Consider the following 21,749-nt stretch of genomic DNA (forward strand, 5'->3'; position numbering starts at 1 on the left):
ACGGTGGAGCGACGCGCAAGCTAACTGTGCTACTAGGCCTATACTTGAAGCTAAGCTTTGGGTCAGTGCGACCCCCTAGCCTTCCGCCTATACTTTACTAAACACAGCACGTGCAATATCCACAGCACACTCCGGCAGTAGAACGTCTTCTTCTTGGTTCAAACGTACTCTGAGCACTATACTGGGAAGCTAAACTGCCGCATACGACGTTACTATCCCACACCGTGACGGGAGTCGTATTTTGCGTGTCTTTAGTATCGGGAGCTCCTGCTCCACACGTCTGCTTGCTTCCATGGAAAACGACGAAGAGAACATCTCGTTGTCTGAGCCCCTCCTTCCGCCAGCCTCTTCCTCACCTGCCGTCACCAGCCCAACGTCGCACCAGCTCCCCCTGGCGGCAGTCCAGTGCCATGTCCCACTACTAAATGTCAATATTAGGAGATGGAGAATCAAGACGGGTCAGCGAGTTACACAACGTTATCATGAACACAGTAGAGTACAAGGAATTAGAGTTAGACACATTGAATTATTGTTAGACATATTCAGGTGTCTACATATAGTTTACACTGTTTATTTTTCTTATATTCTTATATTCAGATCTAATTATATTGCCCATATTTATGTCTTTCTACTATGACCTTGCCCATACCTGTACCTATTAAGATTTTCCTTTATTGATCCGCTTGTGGAAATGTGGGCCTCATAGCAGCATGGAGGAGGGGGGAGGGGAGGTACAGGTATAGACAGGGTAATAGTAGAAAGAAAAAAACAGTGTAAACAATATTATAAACTCTGAATATAAGAATATGAGAAAAATAAACGGTTGTGGTTGTGTTATTTTATCAATATTATATCTTATCAATATCATATCTTATCACATGTATTTCTAATGTGGTTTTGGAAAAAGTCACATGTGAGTTTATTCTATACATGTTTCCAGGATTTCAATGTGTAATTTTCACAGTACGATATACAAAATAATACTTTACTTTTAATAATCATAATTAATAATTTAATAATGTATCTAATCTAATTGTAGCATAATCACATGTGACAATATGGAACATCAAAGTTGCATGTGTTACCATGACAATTACAGTATGTGAAATAATGTCAGCATAATGTTATAACATATAAATGTATAAACATTTTCATGTTCCAAAATCACAGTGGAAACACATGTGATTACATACATGGATTTTGTGTGGCCTTTATGCAAGTTGATAAAAAAAAACACTTGCTGATTGGCAGTTAAAAATGTACGGGCATATTAAATGGGCTCCTAAATGGGGCCCCTGTTTTTTGGGGGCCCTAGGAAAAATAGACCCGTGCGTGCTGCCATCCACTCCTCTGTCCATCCATTGCGTGTTATCACCTGGACCCTTCAAAGACGACGATTCTTCCATCTGTAGATGGGAGGGGGGGTCTGCGCAGAACAATACACGGGCCCTTTTGAGTTTCACATCAATTCCTCTCATACGTTTATATACAAGCCACAATAATAACGACGAAGTACAACAATCAATATCTGAGATCGAACGCACGCCTACTTTTATTGTGTTCTTTTTTGTTAAACTTTGAGTTCGTCAGCACAGCACCCCTACCCCCCCGGTGAGAGTTGAGACTGCCCACTCAGCAACTTTGCCAAGCTTGAGCGAGACGCGCGGAACAGACGGAGCTGGTCAGTGGGAGAGAGAGAGAGAGAGAGAGAGAGGGCGCACCTCGTAGGAAGACTGGGATAGACTGGGATAGACTGGGATTGACTGGGATTGACTGGGATTGCCCTGGGCTGCATAATACCAGCGCTGCTGCTGCAAACGATTCTTCGGCATCTCCGTGCACAAGTTAACAACAACAACAACATAAAGTGAATATATGAACAAAAGGCGAAAAAGGTAATTTTGAATACATTATTTTGTCGACAGATAATTGAGCATGCATGACATTTAAAGACAAACTTCAAACCGGCTGCAACCGAAGTTAGAACGGAATTTAGTGCTGTGACCAGCCTATGAATGAACGAACGAATGAATGAATGAATGAATGATGAATGAGAACTTTATTTAACAGATTGCAGAATGGGTACAATACAGTACGGCTCAATACACACAATTGTTAAGGGGATGCAGACCAGAGAAAGACGTTTGTCTTGTTTACATCAGGGTCCCCCATTTTCACTTCATATTGAAAATTAGCGTGCAGGGGTACATTATAATTACACAAATACCGTATTGGTTTCGAAGGTATAATTTAGCCTAATGCTGATAACGGTTTATCAGTGATTGTGGTATAGTTTTCCCTCATATGTTGCAAGGAAACCCCAAACGGCTTCGGCAGCAGTCAGATATTGCGCTCTTAAATGAGCATTCTGTGTTACTTAATTCAGCACTGCAAATAGACATATCTTTATATCTGAAACATATGATTGTGGTCATGTGGACTTTATAAGCCTGTAAGCTTATACAGCACAAACAAAGCAACGTATTGTATTTGCATGCTATGGTTTTCCGTTCAGTTTCTGACAATATTGCGTCCCTTGCAACTTGTGCTGCTGTCAAGTGAAAGTGACCAGCCCCCCTCCCCTCTCGCTAACACGCGCACACGCACGCACACGCACGTACGCACACGCACACACACACACTCACCAGTCCATTTGCTGTTACCCCCTAATAACATATACAGCCACAGTGAGTGCCAGTGTGTTTTCTGTCGTGGCTCCTCATTATAACAGTGCATGCATGATTGCAAATCTAAATTGAAAGCCTAATTTCATGAAGTTTTTTTTGTGTTTGTGTGAGAGAGAGACGGAGAGACAGAGCGAGAGAGAGAGAGAGCATGTTTTTTAAGGGTGTATTTTGATCTGTCGTCCATAAAAACCCCAGACTATAATCCCACTGTTGATAATTCATTTTGAACGATTCCCTGAAGAGAACAAAAAGCCTTGCCCCCTCATTAGTGCAATGGACAGACGAGTATAGTTACACACACTGCCCAGGTGGTGAATGAATGAATGAATGAATGAATGAATGATGAATGAACTTTATTTAACAGATTCCAGAATGGGTACAATACAATACGGCTCAATACACACAATTGTTAAGGATATGCAGACCAGAGAAATACTTTGTCTTGTTTACATCAGGGTCCCCCATTTTCATTTCATATTGACATTATGACATACACAACATACATGACATTTATGGCATAGGGACATACAGGTATTTAGTACTGATACATTTGTGACATAAACGGTATTCAAATATACAGTACTGTTACCCATAGATCCTGACAGAGTATATGATGGGGAGGGGACTGTACATTAGGAGGGGGTGGGAGGGTGGGAGAGAAATATACATACGGTGGGGTGGAGACTGTACATTTGGAGGGGGTGGGTGGGTGGGAGAGAAATATACATACGGCGAAATATACATACGGCGGGGAGAGAATATATACATGCGTGGGGAGGAGACTGTCTATTAGGAAGGGGGGGGGGGTTTAGCCAGTTTCAAATTGCAGCCTCCCGTAGGTGCTCTTTAAGAGCGGTTTTGAATGTGGGTAGGGATTCACATTCCTTTACAGCTTTGGGTAGGGCGTTCCACATTGATGTGGCATAATTTGCGAAACGTGTTTAGTCCCTTGTTTGAGCCGAATCTGGGTTTAACATGATTTGTTGAGCTTCCTCTGGTGTAGTGGTCGTGGTATTCACTGACCTTTGGGAAGTATTTTGACATGTACATGGGTACCTTAGTCGTATAGTGTATCTTGTAGACCAGGCCCATTGCAAGTTGCTGTACTCTGCCATCTACTCTAAGCCATCCTATAGGTTGTCAAAGTGGGCAGGAGTGAGGTGGGTTCTAGGGGTAAGGTCAAGTAGTAGTCTGACCAGTTTGTTTTGTGATGATTGTAATCTTGTTTTTAGCGCCTTTTGAGGTGCTTTGGTACCATGAGGTGCAAGCATAGTCGTAGTACCCTTGAATGAGTGCTCCTGCCAGAGTCTTCAGGGTATTCTTGTTTACCAGAGAGGAGATCCGGTACAAGAATCTAGTTCGTTGGTTGACTTTTTTTATTACATTGGATGCCATTTTGTCACAGGAAAGATTTGCCTCCAGGATGGAACCCAGGTAGGTAATTTCGTCTTTTCTTGTGACAATATTGTCACCCACTGTAACTGAGAAGCCGTCGGTCTTGCTGAGTTTGTTATTTGAACCGAAGAGAATGGACTCTGTTTTGCCCATGTGTAATGATAGTTTATCAGCGAGCCATATGCAGATTTTGCCTAGTTCCGAGCTGAGGGTTTTTTCAACCTGCAACTTTTTCTTGTCAGAGACCAGCAGGGCTGAGTCGTCCGCAAACAGGAACAAGTTGCAGTCACAGGCTGACAACATGTCATTTGCATAAATTAGGAACAGTAGCGGTCCTAGAATGCTTCCTTGTGGAACACCACAGCTCACTGTGAGGGGGGGGGGATAGAGTACCGTTTACCTCCACCATCTGTTCTCTCCCCTCCAGGTAGGATTGCATCCAGCTCACTGATAAACTATCAATTGCTTTTAGCTTGTCAATCAGAATGGAGTGATTGACAGTGTCGAAGGCCTTTTGTAGGTCCAGCATGACCATGCCGCAGTATTTGCCCGCGTCCACCTCTTGTTTGATGTGGTTGTTCAAATAGAGAAGGCATGTGTCAGTGGAGTGGGACGTTCTGAAGCCAGATTGGAATTCGTACAGTAGATTAGATTTTTTTCCGCCAGGTACTTTTCGACCTGTTCGTAGACTATTTTCTCCATGACTTTCGAGATGGAGGTAAGAATAGAAACAGGGCGGTAGTTGCCTGGGTCTAATTTGCTGCCCTTTTTGTGCAGAGGGGTCACTCTCACAATTTTGAAGTCCTTGGGGACGTGTCTCTGTTTTATGGAGAGGTTTATTATGTGTGTGATGACTGCGGTGATGGTGGCTGCTGAGTCTCTGAGGAATTTGGAGGGGATGTTGTCATGGCCAGTGGCCTTGTTAGGTTGGAGGGCGCAAACATTTTTTTAGTACCTCATCGGTTGTTACCATTTCTAGTTTAAAGTCGTCTTTGCGGACCCCTAGGTTTTTGTAGTATGCTACTGTGTGTTCTACCCCATAATGCCCTGAGTGGGAGGGTAGTTTGTTTACCAGTGTTGTGTGGCTATGTTTGTGAAGAAGATGTTTAAGTAATTGGCTACATCCAGCTTGTCTGTGATGAGCGTGTTGTCCGTCTTTATGTTTTTGTTTGAGAATCTGGTTTTAAGTTTTTTACTGCAGCCTAGTTGATTATTGAGTAATTTCCAAAGTTCACGTGGTTTGTTTTTGTTTTCCTCAGTTTTGTCATTGATGAAATTTCTTTTTGCGGTTTTGATCATGGTGTTTACGTCATTTCTTAGTCTGTTTCTTTGAATTTTTAGTTCAACCACGTGGGCTTGGAGTTCACTGTTTGAGCTTTTGGAAAGCTTTGTCTGACTTTTATGAAGTTCAGAGCATTTTTTGTCTCTGGTTTTCATAGCGGCCAGTATTTCAGTGTGCATCCATGGCTCAGCGCGGTTTTTAACCCTGGTGGTTCTTAAGTTAGGGGTGCCATGTTGTTGAGTATTTCTGTGAATTTGGTTTTGAATCCAAGCCATGTTTCTTCAACCTGTGTACCACTGAGTTCATCTGACTAGTCCATGCTCTCCAGTTCTTGATTAAAGGCCTCTCTAGAGTAGGTTTTGAGGTCTCTAGATCTGACTGTTTTGTGACAGCCGGCCTTCTGTTTTAGCTTTTTGCGGGTACAGAAAATCATATAATGATCACTTAACCCGCATGCTATCACCCCTTTATTCAGAGAGGTCCGCGGTGATACTTATCAAGAGAGAGAGAGAGGGCTGATATCTTATAGAGAGAGGCGGAGTTGCGTGTCAGTGCGTGTTAAAGCCATGGAGGAGTTGAGTAGTGTGTTGTTGGAGTGATTTAGACTATCTGGTTCCCGCTGGGTTGTGTCTGCCTCTCTCTCTCTCTCTCTCTCTCTCTCTCTCTCTCTCTCTCTCTCCCCCCAACAGCGCGTCTCTGCTCAAGCGCTTCGCCTCTTGTCTCAACAAGACAAACACTAAAAAAGGGGAGAAAGAAAGTACAACCTCCAGGGGCCGTGTGTGTGTGTTTGGACGATTTGGAGTATTATATTCAGATTAAAATGCTTTATTGCCTATTTATTGTAACATAATAGAGCGATGATATAGGGCATACAGACCCTCACCTGCACCTTTGTTCACACTGTTTATTTTTCTCATATTTTTAACATTCAGAGTTAATTTGATTGTTTACACTGTTTATTTTTCAAAACATCCTATATTGAGATAACCGTCTATATTTATGTCTTTCCTTCTACTATTATCATGCCCATACCTATACCCTCCCCCATGCTGCTATGACACCCGAATTTCCCCAAGCGGATCAATAAAGGAATATCTTATCTTATCTTATCTTATCTTAGTGCAAGATAATGCAACACTCTCATGGCTGATAGATTATGAGCTGTTGCGGTTTAACTTAACCAGAGCTGATCATTCACAGAAGGTCTGACATATAGGTCTGGCCCCCTCCTGTTTCTGACATATAGGTCTGTCCCCCTCCTGTTTCTGTACAGCCTTGACTAGTTAATATAGTTTAACTAGTGTACAGATACTCAGGCAATAGGGAAAACATTCTAACACCGTATTCTACCGCTTGATGAATTGAAAATGGAGGACCCTGATGTAAACAAGATGAAAGTCTTTCTCTGGTCTGCATCCCCTTAGCAGTTGTTTGTATTGAGCTGTACTGTATTGTACACATTCTGCAATCTTGGCTTCTTTAAAATATTCCACAACAGTACTGAGGGAGTCGTGTACTCGGCTATATCGGCCGATACTAAACACGTACAGTAGCACTATACTGTAATCCATAACTTAGTGGCTCCACTGCATCTCTTTCACCCCGACCGCATCGCTGAAGTGAGTGAGCTGCGGTTTCACGGTCTCTCTCCCCGTCTCTCTCTCCCCGTCTCTCTCCCGGTCTCTCTCTCCCGTCTCTCTCCCCGTCTCTCTCCCGGTCTCTCTCCTCGACGGCGTCTCTCTCCCTGGCTCTCTCCCTGTCTCTCTCCCTTTCTCTCTCCCCGTCTCTCCCCGTCTCTCTCTCCATCTCCTCTGCTCAGCTGATTACGTTTTAGTCTGAAGGCTGAACGATAGTGGAGGGGAAGTAGTTTTGTCTCGTGTAACGTTACACACACACCTGGCCTTGGTGGACAGTAGCGCTCTCTCTCAGAACGCTCACTCAAGGCAGAGAGCTCTGCAGAGCCTCAAACACAGCCGTAAAACTAGTGGTAATAAATCATTTTACTGGCTGCGGTGCTCTGGTGCTGCTGCCCGGCCCCCCCGGATCTCACGCCCACAAAACCACTGCTCCTCACTGCCATCCTCACTGCCTTCCTCACTACCTTCCTCACTCTCCATCCTCACTACCATCCTCACTACCTTCCTCACTCTCCATCCTCACTACCATCCTCACTACCTTCCTCACTCTCCATCCTCACTGCCATCCTCACTACCATCCTCACTGCCTTCCTCACTCTCCTTCCTCACTCTCCCTCCTCACTCTCCATCCTCACTCTCACTCCTCACTCTCCTTCCTCACTACACCTCCTCACTCTCCTTCCTCACTCTCCCTCCTCACTCTCCTTCCTCACTACACCTCCTCACTCTCCTTCCTCACTCTCCCTCCTCACTCTCCTTCCTCACTACACCTCCTCACTCGCCTTCCTCACTACCTTCCTCACTACCTTCCTCACTGCCCTCCTCACTGCCTCAGAAATAGGTCAGACTGAACCCATGGACGGGTGGGAGGAGGGGAGGGGGGGGGAAGAGAGGTCCACCTGTGTTACCAGGGTGGTTTTGCAGCCATGGTGGGGGGGGGAGGGGGGGTGACTGCGGGCGGGTGATCCTGGACCCTCACAGACCCCACCATTCAGAGCTTAGAGGACTGGCGATGTGTGTGTGTGTGTGTGTGCTCGTGTGTACACTTACTTGTATGCCCTCGTGCTTCTGCGTCGATGTATGTGTCTGTGTACGTGCACGTCTGACCGTGTGTGTGTGCGCGTGTGTATTTAGACATTCCCATAAGCAGTACTTTTATTGCCTGAGTAGAAAGGTAAACGTTCTCCGCTCCCTGGAGGCGGGCTAAAAGCAACACAGCCACGCTTGTTTAAAACGGGGGCTTAATGTTTGAAGTATTAAAAGTCAATATTTCTGTATTTCTGTGCCACTCATGCCCCCCACCCCCTCCGACCCACTCCCCCCCCCCACCCCCCTCACAGTGGACCGCTATGTGGTGTACAAGGCGTCTATTGATGGCCGTGGGGGGCAGTGAGGTGGGGTGAGCGAAGGGGAAGTCAACATGGGTCACCCACCGCCCCCAACCAACCACCCCCACGCACCCTCGCCGAGGTCCACCGGAGACGGGGCCACGGTGACCAAAATAGTTACTAAATATATATACATTATGGATATTAAAGAAAAATATAGAGTGCTCGATTTATCATACTGTGTTGTGTTTAGTGATGTGTAAACTATTTTTGAGTGTCTGGCACAGTAAATCAAGCACGCCTTAAGCTTTGAACAAATATTTCAAGCCATGTTCACATTTTTGTGCCAGTTATATATGTATAATTGCACATACACACACACACACATTCATGCATACTGTATACTAATGCACACACGTATGCACACACATATGCACACATGTATGCACACACACACACACACACATACAGACCCACACACACACGCCCTCGGAAACGTGTCTGGTGGCCCGCAATGAGTTGTTACGGTGTAAATACACACATTCTATTTGAGTTGTTATGGTGTAAATACACACATTCTATTTGAGTTGTTACGGTGTAAATACACGCATTATATTTGAGTTGTTACGGTGTAAATACACATTATATTTGAGTTGTTACGGTGTAAATACACATTATATTTGAGTTGTTACGGTGTAAATACACACATTCTATTTGAGTTGTTATGGTGTAAATACACACATTATATTTGAGTTGTTACGGTGTAAATACACATTATATTTGAGTTGTTACGGTGTAAATACACATTATATTTGAGTTGTTACGGTGTAAATACACGCATTATATTTGAGTTGTTATGGTATAAATACACAAATTATATTTGAGTTGTTACGGTGTAAATACACGCATTATATTAGAGTTGTTACGGTGTAAATACACACATTATATTTGAGTTGTTACGGTGTAAATACACACATTATATTTGAGTTGTTATGGTGTAAATACACACATTATATTTGAGTTGTTACGGTGTAAATACACACATTATATTTGAGTTGTTATGGTGTAAATACACACATTATATTTGGTCCAGATTCAATACAGTTTTAAACCAACCTATACAACATCAGACAGTACTTTGTTTTAGGTAAAACAGCGGCCCCTGGGCTGAGCTGTCAAGATAGGAATGACGGCTTGTTGAAAGCTCGCCAGGCTACTGGTTGCATGGCATCTACGATGAGTAGCGTGTGTATGACTTACGAGATGCCCACCTCGTGATCCCGATTATGTCATCATTGCAGGTACATTAGTTTCAGCGATTTCAGTCATTGCCATTTTTGTGAGATCAAAGGCCCTCAGTCCAATGTTGGGTCTCATCACGTCTTTGAGAACCCCTTGGGATGCAGAGTCATTCGGCGGGAGCGGCCCGGCTACCTCACTCAGCGGCTCTGATCCGGGGTCGATAGCTAGTGAATTTGGATGGATCGGCGCCAGAAGCGCAGATTGGGTCAACCTCAGAATCAAGGTCTCACGTCGATGCTAAGTGGGTTTTTGTCATTTCCATATTAAATGTGCCTATATGTGCCCCTTACCCCCATGCTGTAGTCTCGAATGGGCTTGTCTCGTCATTAGGGCTGCAACGATTAGTCGACGAAAAATCGTCGACGAGATATTGTTGCGTCGATTAGTCATTAAAAAAAAATTAAATAAAAAATATTATATATTTATATTTATATCTCATTTTGTAATGTCAATACTTGACAAGCGCGCAGTCGTTCAGTATTGACGTTACTAAATGAGATGTCTGGGTTTCATCACCTGTGCATTGTATGTTACTATGTAAGGGATAATGTATAGCTACGAGGTCATTGTCGCAAAATAATTGACCGACACGGAGTTTAAAATACCGAGCCGCCTCGGCGAGGTGTTTTAAACGTCAGTGAAGGTCAATTATTTTGCGACAATGATCGAGTATAGCTATACATTATCCCGCTTATTACATGGCTAACTTACTAACAATATACCTAATTCATTTTACATCGACTCGCAACAGTAACACTGGTTCTGGCTCCGCTGAGTGCTCGTCGCTCCGCCCCCCAGCAGCTTCCCCGGCAGCCGGCAGTTTGCACTGATGTCAGTGGGCTTGATTGCGAACAGCTGCGCACAGCGGTCATTATTGTGGGCTTGATTGCGAACAGCTGCGCACAGCGGTCATTATTGTCCCACAGCACAGCGGTCATTATTGTCTGATAACTGACCTGACGCGCGCTATTGACCAATCACAAGCAAGCATTTCGGCGAATGTGAAAACGCCATGTAATAATGCACTTTACTGTTACATTTGCACTCTGGTTGGATGGTGTATTGTAGCTACTTGTGCCGTATAATGACAATACATTTGAATCTAATCTAATTTTGAGATCAGTTGCAAATAGTTTCCACGCTACCTGTTGAATGGGATAGCATGGTGCAGATGCAATGCTGACCCTCTCACTGTTTTGCACACGGCCCTCGCCGTTTTGCACACGCCCCCTTCACCTTATAAGGAGCTGGTGGGGCGTGTCTGTATGCAAATTCAGGTCTATGAGAACACGCTTTGCAGTTTAAGAATGAGTGATGTTTGTCATTCATGGGAACCCAGCTGCAAAGATTGTGGCCACTTACGGAGACCGTTTCACACATTCAGGAATTCGCAGGAGGATTTTTGTAAATTTGTTAGTAGGAAATCTTTACCAAGATATTTACAAAGTGTATATTTTCAGCACTACGTTTGTTTACCAATGATTTATATGAATACATATGAGTTTATAGAAGTCTCCGCGCATTGAGACGTAAACCGGCGGGTGTTGACGCGAGGAAATGGCGCAGCCAAATGTGAGTGTAGTCTTATGAAAGAGGAGACCCAGGGCTTTCGATGGGCTTTCGAATTTTATAAAACTACAATACCCGATTTTTAATGATTATGTCTCATGACCCGAACAAACCTGAACGTTATTGCCATAAAATAGAACGCAGTTTGTTTCTTTACCTTTCTATAAAAAAGTTACTGTACTTACAGTAGATTTCATTCACGTTCTTTGCTGCCCTGAAACGGGCGCCTGGTGTTACTAAATCCAGATTGAACTCTGCCATTGATTTGGCCTGGTCCATAGATGTATGACTTGGCCATAATAAGGTCATTTATAGGCCTGATATTCTATATATTCTTAAAAAAAAATGTATCTCTCTTTCTCAGATTTTTCTCTGTTTTTCTCCCCGTCCCAATTTAGTCGTTGTGCAAATTCCCCCCCCCCCTCTCCTACCTGGTTGTTGTGCGCATGTTCTCCTACTGGTCGGTACAAGGGAACCCTGAAGTATCCGCACGCTTCCTCCGACACGTGCGGCGACAGCCAGTGGCTCTCTTCTCACCTGGCAGCGAGGGCTCTCATTGGTGAAGTGTAACGCGTGGGAGGTCACGCTGCCTTCCTCAAGTCCTGCCTCCGCTGAGCAAGCGCCCAGACCTGACCTGTAGGCGTCGCTGTCCACAACGCCAGTTTCCCACCCACGGCTTCCCTCCCCCTAACCCAGCCAAACGAGTTAGTATAGCGATCAGCCCAAGCCAAGGCAATGCTGATATTCTATATATTCTATATTCATATTTCAAATACTTTTAGGCACATTTTCTGAAATTATGGCTAGGGCTTAAGAGGTTAAGAACATGTTCGAGAATGGGAACCATTGTGTTTTTATGTGAAACTTGAACAGAAAGCACGTACAGCCCAACCAGACTGGTGACCGATTGGCAGAGATTTCCCTAAACGATGGTATAGGGGCGCAGCGTCACTATGACAACGTGCCAGCGCCACCATCTGTTAAAAAAGAAAGAAAAAATATATTTTTTGCAGTGAAAGCTTGGGGCCAGCTTATACCTTATACACTGTACTTAAACAAATAAACTTATTTGGAACTTTTGTTTGCTATTTTGTTAAAATTATGTTTTTAAGTTGCAGGAAATGACCGTAAATGGCTTTCTTTTTTGCAATACTTTTTTGCCTCAGCAGCACCGTCTTGTTTGAAAGTCCTGGTTGAAAGCCTTTATTGGAATAACTTCATGGCCTGAGCGAGAGAACGTCTTGTGTGTTATCTGGGACATAAATATTTGACCACGACAGTTCCCCAAACAGACACCGCCTGAGGGGAAATGTCGGAGCTGCTGGGTGAGCAAACGAGATGGCAAGAAAGCAGATGGAAATTATTTCAGTGTGAAGATGTTGCGCTGGGCCAGCGATTGAAGCGGAAGTGACGTTAGCACCTTCATGATACAGGAAGCTCATAATAGACCAGGTTAACCAGATCCTTCATGATACAGGAAGCTCATAATAACTGTTAACCAGATCCTTCATGATACAGGAATCTCATAATAACTCTGTTAACCAGATCCTTCATGTTGCGTGTTCCTTTAAAACCTGGCTCAAAAGCAACCAGTTGTGTCATCATACCCATGTCTGCTTCGTCTGTCGTCATCTGTCTGGCTTGTCTGTCTGTGTGTCAGGTTGATGTCACTTTGTTCTAATCCCTCTGTATGGTTGTACAGTACTACATGGATTCCAATTGTTGTATTGCTGGCTGTGTCTGCTAAATGCTTATGTCTTGTTTATAACTATGTCTAGTCTTATAATGCTTACGTCTTGTTTATAACTACGTCTTGTTTTATAATGCTTATGTCTAGTTTATAACTATGTCTTGTCTTATAATGCTTATGTCTTGTTTATAACTGTCTTTTCTTATAATGCTTATGTCTAGTTTATGAATGAATGAATGAATGAAAACTTTATTTAACAGATTGCAGAATGGGTACAATACAGTACGGCTCAATACATACAATTGTTAAGGGGATGCAGACCTGAGAAAGACGTTTGTCTTGTTTCCATCAGGGTCCCCCATTTTCAATTCATATAGACATATATGACATACATGACATACAGATAGTCAGTACTGCTACATCTATACATTTATGACATACCAGATTTGCAAATACAGTACTGTTTGTGATACAGAAGGAGTCAAGAAAAGGGAGTATATACATTTGACGTAGAAACTGTACATTGGAGGAGGTTGGGTGGGGGGGGTTGGGTACATTGGGATATTGACAACCATACTGGGTAATTTACATTGGAGGTGGTTGGGGGGGGGGGGGGGGGGCGGGGGGCACACTGTATAAACAAGTAACACTGTACATTGAGGGGGGGGGGGGAGGAGACACTGTACAAACAAACACAATTGTACATTGAACTATTGACAAAACCATACTAGGTAAATGACTGTACATTGGAGGGGGTTGGGTTAGGATATTTACAGGGGCCAGTGTTGAATTGCAGTCTCCCGTAGGTGTCCCTTGAGAGAGGTTTTGAAAGTGGGTAGTGATCCACATTCCTTTACAGCTTTGGGTAGGGCGTTCCACATTGATGTGGCATAATTGCGAAACGTGTTTAGTCCCTTATTTGAGCCGAATCTGGGTTTAACATGATTTGTGGAGCTCCCTCTGGTGTTGTGATCGTGGAATTCACTGACCTTTGGGAAGTATTTTGACATGTACATGGGTACCTTGGTCGTGTAGTGTATCTTGTAGACCAGGCCCATTGCAAGTTGTTGTACTCTGTCGTCTACTCTAAGCCATCCTAGGTTGTCAAAGTGGGCAGGGGTGAGGTGGGTTCTAGGAGTAAGGTCAAGCAGTAGTCTGACCAGTTTGTTTTGAGATGTTTGTAATTTTGTTTTTAGCGCCTTTGAGGTGCTTTGGTACCATGAGGTGCAAGCATAGTCGTAGTACCCCTGAATGAGTGCTCCTGCCAGAGTCTTCAGGGTGTTCTTGTTTACCAGAGAGGAGATCCGGTACAAGAATCGAGTTCGTTGGTTGACTTTTTTTATTACATTGGATGCCATTTTGTCACAGGAGAGATTAGCCTCTAGGATGGAACCCAGGTAGGTAATTTCATCTTTCCTTGTGACAATATTGTCACCCACTGTAACTGAGAAGCCGTCGGTCTTGCTGAGTTTGTTATTTGAACCGAAGACTATAACTATGTCTTGTCTTATAATGCTTATGTCTTGTTTATAACTGTCTTTTCTTATAATGCTTATGTCTTGTTTATAACTGTCTTTTCTTATAAGGCTTATGTCTTGTTTATAACTATGTATTTTCTTATAATGCTTATGTCTTGTTTATAACTATGTCCTGTCTTATAATGCTTATGTCTTGTTTATAACTATGTATTTTCTTATAAGGCTTATGTCTTGTTTATAACTATGTCTTTTCTTATAATGCTTATGTCTTGTTTATAACTACGTCTTGTTTTATAATGTTTATGTCTTGTTTATAACTGTCTTGTTTTATAATGCTTATGTCTTGTTTATTACTATGTCTTGTCTTATAATGTTTATGTCTTGCTCTTGTTTATAACTATGTCTTTTCTTATAATGCTTATGTCTTGTTTATAACAATGTATTTTCTTATAATGCTTATGTCTTGTTTATAACTACGTCTTGTTTTGTAATGCTTATGTCTTGTTTATAACTGTCTTGTTTTATAATGCGTATGTCTTGTTTATTACTATGTCTTGTCTTATAATGTTTATGTCTTGTTTATAACTGTCTTTTCTTATAATGCTTATGTCTTGTTTATAACAATGTATTTTCTTATAATGCTTGTGTCTTGTCTGATAATGCTTATGTCTTGCTTATAATTGTGCCTTGTCTGATAATGCTTGTGTTTAGTTTATAATAGTCTTTTTTGATAATGCTCATCATGTCTTGTTGTGTATAATTGTGCCTTGTCTGATAATGCTTGTGTTTAGTTTATAATAGTCTTTTTTGATAATGCTCATCATGTCTTGTTGTGTATAATTGTGTCTTGTGTCTGATGATGCTTATTTTAAAAAAATGTATCCACTTTTTCTCCCATTTTCAATTTTTCTCCCATCCCAATTTTCGTATCTTCCAATTCAACCCTCCCCTGTCTTTGAACGCTGTTTCTTGCCTCCCACAAGCCGGCTGCAATGTGGACTAAGTCATACATTGCACGAGTCCCCTCCGATACTCGAGGTAACAGCAGTCGCATCTTTCCACCTGCGCGGCTCGATCTTTCAGCGTCAGGGGTCTGGGCTTTGGAGGGGCCCCGCCCCCGTCGCTTCCTGATTCTACTGCGCAGGCGCACCAACCGTCCTGTAGGAGTCGCTGTCCACAACGCCCGATCCCCACCCATCAGTTTCCCTCCCCCTAATACTGCCAATGTGTATTAGTGCGGACGACCAGCTAAACTGAAAGCAATGTGGAGCGCTGGGCTCGAACAGGGAGGCGTTCCTGTTCGAGCCCAGTCTCCAGTATTCGTGGTGAGCGCCTTGCCCACTGCACCACGTAGCCGCCCCTGATAATGCTTATTTTTTAATTTTCTTTTATAATTCTGTCTTGTCTGATAATGCTCATGTCTTGTTGTGCATAAGTGTGTCTTGTCTGCTAAATGTCTTGTTGTGTGTAAATGTGTCCTGTTGGCTAATTGCTCATGTTTTTATCATGTATAAGCGCCTGCTTCGTGTGTGTGTGTGTGTGTGAGAGTTTACTCGTTAATTGGCCACCAATGAGTTAAAGTACCAACTATTTGGCTTATTTTATATCCATATTTTATAAACTTAAATTTTTTTAATAGTTTGCATGGCTGTTATCTCTCTTGTTTTTAATAGCTATTTAAACACATGGCTCGGGACAACAGTTTTTGGCTAATATTGGCACATTTACAGCAATGTTGATTAATGTAGACTACTGTTAAAATAAAACTGGAAATAAGAAATATTATTTAATAAAACATGAATGATGCGTGGCGGCTGGCTATTGGCTGACGTAGAGATGACAGTATGACAGCAGAGCGCTTCCAGGTCTGACGAGGCTGATGAGTGAGATGTGACCTCATTCCCGTTGTGTTGACGCCTTTAGGGTCTAATCAGCATTTATTCGCTGCATTCGATTTGCTGTCAAAATTGGCATTTATTGAGGAGGTGAATACACAGTAAACTATCTAGGTTTTAAGGCCCAGCAGAGTAGATGAGCAGGCAGGCAGACTGACAGACAGAAAGACTGACAGACGTGACAGACTGGTAGACAGAAAGACAAACGGACTTAAGATAAGATAAGAGAAGACAAGATAAGATAAGATATTCCTTTATTGATCCCCTTTGGAATATTCAGGCATCATAGCAGTATGGGGGGGGGGGGGGGGGGGGTACAGGTACATGGTAATAGTAGACAATAATACAGGTAATACAATTTTAGTAGGCTACAGTAGAAAAGTAAAAATAGGCAGTGTAAACAATATAACAATATTAGCTCTGAGTATACGCATATGAGCAAGTAGGCTGTGTAATCAAGGTGCAGGTCAGTTATATTATGCATTACAATAAAAATATGGTTAGAATCTAAATATATACTATGAGTAATAAGTAAGTATACAGTATACACAGGTGCACGGCTGCACGCGGGTGCAGTATGCATAAGGTACGTATGGCGTGATATACGTCATGTTATACGTTGTAGTCCGTTTAGGTGGGAGTCAGACACACTACACTCAGTGATCAGACATTCCTAGTAATTCTCAAGTTCTGCTGCCGTTAGTTCTCCAGCTGCTGGCAGCGGTCCCTGCCCACTGTTGTGGAGCCTGATGGCCGCTGGTACAAAGGACTCTCTGAGGCGGTTAGTTGAGTGTCGGGGGGGGTATGAGTCTGTGACTGAACGTGCTTCTCATCTTGACTAGCTCATCGTAGAGGGGGTGAGGGGTTCTCCAGGATAGCGGCCAGCTTCCATCTCATCCTCCTCTCTGCCACCACCTCCAGTCTGACGAGCTCGACTCCCACCACGGAGCTAGCCTTCCTCACCGGCTTGTTTAGTTTGTTGGTGTCCCTTGAGTTGATGTAGCCCCCCCAGCATGCCACAGCAAAGAAGAGGACGCTGGCTACTGTAACGGGGAAGCCCGTGAGTATATCCACAGTCACAGAAACAGGGGTGTTGACAAGTGACTGTGGCATTACGGGCTGGTAAGTTAAACTCACTTCCTCATAACAGGGTTAATAGATGCATACGTACCGTACATAGGAGTGGATTCACTTCTTAGTGCAGCGGTCTATGTCGTCGCCCGTGGCGCGGGAGCTCCCCTGATCGAATCCCCCTCGGGACATCAGCATTTAACATCAACACAACGCAGACCAATACGATCCGTCGCACTACTACAGACAGGTAGAACGACTGCAGCAGTCTATTGCACACGTTGAAGGGCCGAGTCTCCTCAGGAAGAACAGTCTGCTCTGTCCCTTCCTGTAGACGTGACAGACTGGTAGACAGAAAGACAGACGGACGTGACAGACAGACGTGACAGACTGGTAGACAGAAAGACAGACAGACGTGACAGACTGGTAGACAGAAAGACAGACGGACGTGACATACTGGTAGACAGAAAGACAGACGGACGTGACAGACTGGTAGACAGAAAGACAGACAGACGTGACAGACTGGTAGACAGAAAGACAGACGGACGTGACAGACTGGTAGACAGAAAGACACGAAGAGCTTCACTGTGGCACAAAAGTTTGGATATTTTTTTTTATATCTAAAACTGAGTCAAACCATAAACAAAGTGGCCTGTTGGGATGTTAGATCCTAATGTGAAAAACTGTGATTTTATGTCTACACTTTGTGCTAATTTTACCCTTGCTATTATTTGACTTATTTTTATTTTTACTTTTATCTCTACGCCCCACTATCCGCTGGGTGCATACTATGACCTTTATCATGTTTTGTAACAGATTACAGAAATTCAAGAAGCCTATTGGAACGTGAGGTTCTGATATGATTTTGATGAATATATCTGCATAATCTTATCCCACTTTATGCTTTGCTCTTGCTGCTTGTTTTACACAGATTTTATGTCTTATTTCTTACTGATGTAAAGCACTTTGAATTGCAATCCCCTGTATGAAAGGTGCTATACAAATAAAATTATTATTATTATATAACTTTTACATAGATTTTAGTCCAGGGGTTTTGTCTCGGAGGCTCGTATCTGCGAGAGCTCTGAGGAACCGGCCACAATCACGTCTATCTGGCTGCTGTATGCCTTTTATTCCCACTCCAGCAATGAATCAAACTAGAAACACACTTGCGCCCCCCCCCCCCCCCCCTGTGACAGCCTCACAAATCTCTCTCTCTCTCTCGCCCCCTCTCTCGCCCCCTCCCTCCCCCTCTTGCTCTCTATCTCACACAAACCAAGACACACTAACGCATAGGTACAGTAACCGAAGTGGTCGTGTGTGTCAGGCGGTTGCACGCACGCACGCACACACACACACACACACACACACACACACACACCTTTTTACGTCAGGGTTCCATTAAAACAACCGAGTGATTGTAGACAGACAGCATAGCAGGTTTAGTCAGCAGTAGCACTGTGGTATGTGTAGGTCTGTAGAGAGTCCAGGTTTAGTCAGCAGTAGGACTGTGGTATGTGTAGGTCTGTAGAGAGTCCAGGTTTAGTCAGCAGTAGGACTGTGGTATGTGTAGGTCTGTAGAGAGTTCAGGTTTAGTCAGCAGTAGGACTGTGGTATGTGTAGGTCTGTAGAGAGTTCAGGTTTAGTCAGCAGTAGGACTGTGGTATGTGTAGGTCTGTAGAGAGTCCAGGTTTAGTCAGCAGTAGGACTGTGGTATGTGTAGGTCTGTAGAGAGTCCAGGTTTAGTCAGCAGTAGCACTGTGGTATGTGTAGGTCTGGAGAGAGTCCAGGTTTAGTCAGCAGTAGGACTGTGGTATGTGTAGGTCTGGAGAGAGTCCAGGTTTAGTCAGCAGTAGGACTGTGGTGTGTGTAGGTCTGGAGAGAGTCCAGGTTTAGTCAGCAGTAGCACTGTGGTATGTGTAGGTCTGGAGAGAGTCCAGGTTTAGTCAGCAGTAGGACTGTGGTGTGTGTAGGTCTGGAGAGAGTCCAGGTTTAGTCAGCAGTAGGACTGTGGTATGTGTAGGTCTGTAGAGAGTCCAGGTTTAGTCAGCAGTAGGACTGTGGTGTGTGTAGGTCTGGAGAGAGTCCAGGTTTAGTCAGCAGTAGGACTGTGGTATGTGTAGGTCTGTAGAGAGTCCAGGTTTAGTCAGCAGTAGGACTGTGGTGTGTGTAGGTCTGTAGAGAGTCCAGGTTTAGTCAGCAGTAGGACTGTGGTATGTGTAGGTCTCGGTGATTCGAAGCTGACGCCATGCAGTCTCTCAATCTTTCCCGTCTCCACCTTGGGTTTGATGCTGTCTATATGTGTTTTTCCCCGTGTGTGTGAGTTTGACTGAAATAAATGTAATCTTTCTTTGTGATCTGTGTTGTTCTGGTAGTTGTGGTTTCCTGTCCTATTTAAAGGGGACATATTATGGGATGTGGGTTTTTGCCATGGCCTGTCTGACACGTTGTATACAGGCGCTGTGGAAGATCGACATATAGGTACTCCTTGCCATTTTGTCAGGGTTTGAAGTCTTCTGATTTTAACAAGCCTAAAACAAGCCATTTGCAATCATTGCCCGTTGGGATGTCAAGCAAGGTTAGCTTTAATTGATCAGTTAGCTTGAATTAATCAATTAGCTTGAATTAATCAGCTGTTTTCTGGAGCCAGGAAGGAACATTGCCCAGATTGTAAATCGAATTTTTCTTTGTTCACTCTTGGATGTGGGGTAGCCAGGCAGGGATGTGGGGCAGCCAGGCAGGGATGTGGGGCAGCCAGGCAGGGATGTGGGGCAGCCAGGCAGGGATGTGGGGTAGCCAGGCAGGGATGTGGGGCAGTCAGGCAGGGATGTGGGGTAGCCAGGCAGGGATGTGGGGCAGCCAGGCAGGGATGTGGGGTAGCCAGGCAGGGATGTGGGGCAGCCAGGCAGGGATGTGGGGTAGCCAGGCAGGGATGTGGGGCAGCCAGGCAGGGATGTGGGGTAGCCAGGCAGGGATGTGGGGCAGCCAGGCAGGGATGTGGGGTAGCCAGGCAGGGATGTGGGGCAGCCAGGCAGGGATGTGGGGTAGCCAGGCAGGGATGTGGGGCAGCCAGGCAGGGATGTGGGGCAGCCAGGCAGGGATGTGGGGTAGCCAGGCAGGGATGTGGGGTAGCCAGGCAGGGATGTGGGGTAGCCAGGCAGGGATGTGGGGTAGCCAGGCAGGGATGTGGGGCAGCCAGGCAGGGATGTGGGGTAGCCAGGCAGGGATGTGGGGTAGCCAGGCAGGGATGTGGGGTAGCCAGGCAGGGATGTGGGGTAGCCAGGCAGGGATGTGGGGTACGCAGCCAGGCAGGGAAGGACATGATTAATAAGACACATTTGACGTGTGAAATGCAATGGAAGACAGGGGTGCTCGAATATAAATCAATTATTACAATTCGATTAGTTTCGAAGGTTTTCCCTAAACGATGTTATCGGGGGCGCAGCACCGCTATGACGATGCACCAGCGCTACCATGTGTTTTATTTTTAATAACTTTATTTAAATCATTGCATCATTGCCTAATAGATGATTGGTCTGTCCTCTGTTCCGCTGTTGTGTGTGTGTGCGTGCATGCGTGTGTTTTCGTGTTCAACGTTAAACTATTGTGCAACCATATACTTACATAAATTACTTATTTGGAACTTAACTTATTTGGAACTTACCCTTGTGTTTGCAATTTTATTGAAATTATGTTTTTAAGTTGCAGAAATGTAAGCAAAGGGCTTTCATTACATTTTCATTTTCACTGTTGTGAGAGTTTTTTTACAAAACAAAATCGTAAAACAAAAAACATAACGTTGTTCCACAGATTTGAAGGAACCCTGGTTTCTAACTTAACTGGCCCTCCCACCCCCCCTCTCCTCCTCCTCTTATCTCTCAGCCGTAGCCGATGACAGGGGGGGCTATTAAAGTACCCCCCCCCCCCCCACCCCGAGGGGTCACCCCAAAGTTTACACAAGCAATGCGCTGTCCGACCTCGGGTGGGAGGAGTTCAATAGTCTGCGAGCGTCTCGGCGAGAGGCTGAGAAAGACGAATGGCCCGGTCTGTAAAGGTTAGGGACGGGTGGCGGGGGAGCAGCCGCTTGTCTCCTACAGCGCTCCGTTGGACACACAGGAGGCAGCAATGCCTCTCCCTTTTCTCGTCTGCGTATGATTTATGGCTGCTATTAATTGCCATTATGTGTAGCTGAACGGGAGGCCACCCTCTGTCCTACCCTCTCGTCTCCGTACCTTCTTAAATCTCTCGCCGTCTAGAGTGGCATCTAATTCCACCGCCGTCGCCCCCCCCCCCCCCCCCCCCCCCCCCCCCCGCCGAGAGGCGAAACGTATCTCCCATCTATGACGCCCAATCACTGGTCTCCTTTTCCACTTAGACTTACCGTCATTGGCCTGTCACGGAGGCGTCAGTCGAGC

At 44.5% G+C, this 21,749-nt stretch overlaps 1 protein-coding gene across 2 annotated transcripts in view; it reads left to right on the forward strand.

Moving 5' to 3' along the window:
* Positions 1 to 1,705: 1,705 nt before the first annotated feature.
* The window catches only part of LOC311232763 (semaphorin-5B-like), a 145,712-nt gene continuing 125,668 nt past the window's right edge, over positions 1,706 to 21,749 (forward strand). For both annotated transcript variants that reach the window (XM_084319574.1, XM_084319575.1), the window contains exon 1: positions 1,706 to 1,895. The gene's annotated coding sequence lies outside the window, so the exon portion shown is untranslated. The remainder of the gene's footprint in view (positions 1,896 to 21,749) is intronic.

Source organism: Notolepis coatsorum, assembly GCF_963971535.1.
Source record: "Notolepis coatsorum genome assembly, chromosome: 1".
Taxonomy (NCBI): Eukaryota; Metazoa; Chordata; class Actinopteri; order Aulopiformes; family Paralepididae; genus Notolepis; species Notolepis coatsorum.